Source organism: Miscanthus floridulus, chromosome 5 (genome assembly GCF_019320115.1).
Source record: "Miscanthus floridulus cultivar M001 chromosome 5, ASM1932011v1, whole genome shotgun sequence".
NCBI lineage: Eukaryota > Viridiplantae > Streptophyta > Magnoliopsida > Poales > Poaceae > Miscanthus > Miscanthus floridulus.
In genome coordinates, this window is record NC_089584.1 from 120,752,453 (window position 1) to 120,755,848 (window position 3,396).

The window sequence follows — 3,396 nt, forward strand, 5'->3', positions numbered from 1 at the left end:
GGCCAGCAGGGCCCCGGGGGAGGGGCGGAGGACTTCGTGAGGGCGTGGTGGCGAATGTGTAGTTTGTCTAGGGTTTTTTTTCAAAAAAAAAAAAATCGAATTAGTTATCGGGTTTTTTTTTTTGCGACTTGAATTAGTTACCGGTATATTGCAACATCAATCATCAATAAATATAGCAATCGAGTTCTCGGTACATGTGGGGGTACGACCCTGGATACCCAGAGTAAACTATATGGGTTGCGCCCTCAGGGGCGGCCCAGTCCACAAGACGAAGCCTTGCGGGGCACGATCCTGGTCGACGCCTTCCGCAAGACATCTGAAAGATATCCTGAAGATACTACAAGATCTGTTCGGATATGTATGATCTCAAGATTCCTGTAATCAGTTATTACTTTTCGATTATCTCTCAGATCTAACCGACTTGTAACTCTGCTCCCTGGACTATATAAGGTGGGCAGGGACCTCCTCCAAACACACGTAATATCATACGATAGCTAATACAAACCAACAGACCACAGGAGTAGGGTATTACGTCGTACTGACAGCCTGAACCCGTCTAACTCATGTGTCTCTGTTGCCTTCTTATTTTTGATCTCACGCTCCTCTGCCGATTAATCTACCTTCGTGGGATACCCCTCGGAGGACTACCGACGATATTCTATCGACAGGTGGCGCGCCAGGTAGGGGTGAGCGTGATGTTTCCTTGTCAAACAAGATAGCTTTTTCCGCAGGCTCTTCGTCCCTCCCGCGGTCCGACCAGATCTTCACGGTCGGATCGATCTCATGGACCATCAACGCTGACGGACTCGGAGAGCTCCTTGAGCCGGTGCAGATCGATTCTGCTCCGATCATCCCCGCACCTGCGACTGCACAGATCCAATCTCGGAACCGCTTCCAAGGCCTCCTTCATCAACAACTCGCTGCCCGCTTCCTCACTACCAGAAGAGGCAGATCAACAACGACGATCTGATCGAATCCATCAATCAGGTCGGTCTAAAGCTCGTCGATTGTCTCTCCATCGCCGAATCGGCTCTGGACACTTTGGTTCAGCGCCTACCACCCTCCGATCCAAATCTATCGGAGGCTGCCCAGAAGACTCCAGGAGTTGCGGCTCTGCCCTTCGGGCTCACCAACATCGCTGCCACTTGCCAAGACGCCCTAAGGGGCAAATTCGCTGACCAGGTGGAATGCGCCCATCTACTCGCCGACCAGATCGCCGTCCAACCTCCGCCAGCCGTCAACATGCTATACTTAGGCCGGTGCCCCGGAGTGCCCCTCCAGACCATCCCAGAGGAAAATCTAGGCTCCGAGTCTCAGGGCTCTACGGAGACCCTCGCCGAAACCTTCTCCGAGCAACTCCTTCTCCCACCCTTCCGGGGTGGTGCGATCTTCAACGTCAGCATCGATAGCCCTCCTCGGAATGGTGAAACCGAGGAGGAGCGCGTTGCTCAGGAGAACCAAAACGTCAACTGCGTGCAGCGCTGAGAAAATGAGGCAGCCATTGTGATGGCCGAGGCTGCTCGGAATAATCGGCTCGATTCACAGGGAAGACTACTCCCGCTCCACCATGACCTCGATGAAGAATTTCTCCGCGTTGACGGCCACGATGTCTTTAAGACTCCAAGCGTCAATCTGGCAGTGGTCGCCAATGAGCTCGCTCGCCTCCCGCAGACACCCGAGCTCACCAAGGTCGCCGCCATGCTTAAAGCGGCACACTGTCAGGTTAATGAGATTTATGAGGATCAGAGACATTCATGCTCTACGAGCATGATTCGTCGATCAGCTGCACCAAGATCTAATCGTCGCCCCAGCCAAAGCCATTTCGCCAACTAGTCGCTACCTCCCTAGGGGGAGCCGGGGCCACCGCGCCGAACACCATAGCCAACACGACCAGGAGGTCAAACAGGACGCTCGAGTGCACCTCAGCAACCTCCGGGATGCACGACGGCGTATCGAGGAATGTCGCTTCGATCGCCATGAAGACGAAGTACGTCACCGCCAGGAGTACAAGTAGGAGTACGGCAACTCGGACTCAGCCCTCGAGCCTATCGTTGATGGCAATGCTGCAGACGACAGTGTCGACAACCTGAGGGGCCTCTAGCTTTCACAAGGGCGCTCCAAACACTTTGGTGGCCCTATAGTTTTAAAATCACTGGGGTTGAGCCCTACGAAGGAAGGTTGAACCCGACACAGTGGCTGTAGGCTTACGCCATTGTTGTTCGCGCCGCCGGAGGAGACACTAGTGCCATGGCAAATTATCTCCCCGTTATGCTCACGGCACCCGCCATGAGCTGGTTTACCAACCTTGCGCTGGACTCCATCGGATCTTGGGAAGAGCTGAAGAAAGTCTTCACCGACAACTATATGGCCATGTGTACTCGACCCGACACCAAGCATGATCTCAACCGCATCAACCAGAAGCCGTTCGAGCTCCTCCATAGCTACATTCGACGTTTCTCTGAGATGAGGAATTCTATTTCCAACATCACGGAAGCTGAGGTCATCACCGCCTTCATCCGAGGACTCCACCATCGCGAGCTTCGCTCCAAATTCAACCGCAAGCCGCCCACCGGCATCGACGAGATGATCACTATGGCCAACCAGTACGCCGACGCCGAGGAAGCCGAGGTGCGCTTCAACAAGGATGCGGGCACTCATCGCCCATCTCGCTGCTACAACGATCGCCCCGACGATCGACGCCACAGCGACCGTCGCCCCGACGACCACAGCTACCATCGTGGCAGTGGCCATGATCAAATAGAAGGACCCAGGCTTGGCCAAAATCATTGGAGCCGGCCAGACCACATCATCGCCGCCGTCAGTCAACCTCGCGCCAAGCGCAACTACGATGAACAGTACCAAAAGATCCTCGATGACCCATGCCATCTTCACAAGAACGCCAAACACATGATGAAGAACTGCCTCGGTTTGGCTAAGGAGTTCCACGATAAGAAGCTAGACGACGACGCCAATGATGGAGCTGGAGGTCGCTGACCACCCGGGGGCAATAACAATGCCTTCCAGGACCATGATAAGGTGGTCGCCACCATCTTCAGGGGCCTCACCTCCACTAAGAGCAGAAGAGAATGGAAGCTCACCGCACGGCGGGTGCTCTCCATCACTACGAAAGACGCCATCACCAACCCTAGGTATCGCCTATGGTCTGAGGTCCCCATCACCTTCAGCAGGGCCGACCAGTGGGCGGATATTCCCTACACAAGGTGTTTTCCCCTCATCCTCGATGCAACCGTACAGAAGGTGCTCTTTAGAAAAGTGCTCGTTGACGGTGGGAGCGCTCTAAATCTCCTCTTCGCTGGAGCCCTAAAAGAGTTGGGCCTCGGATTGTCAGATCTCACACCCTCTGACTCCTCCTTTTGGGGTGTGGTACCTGGTAGG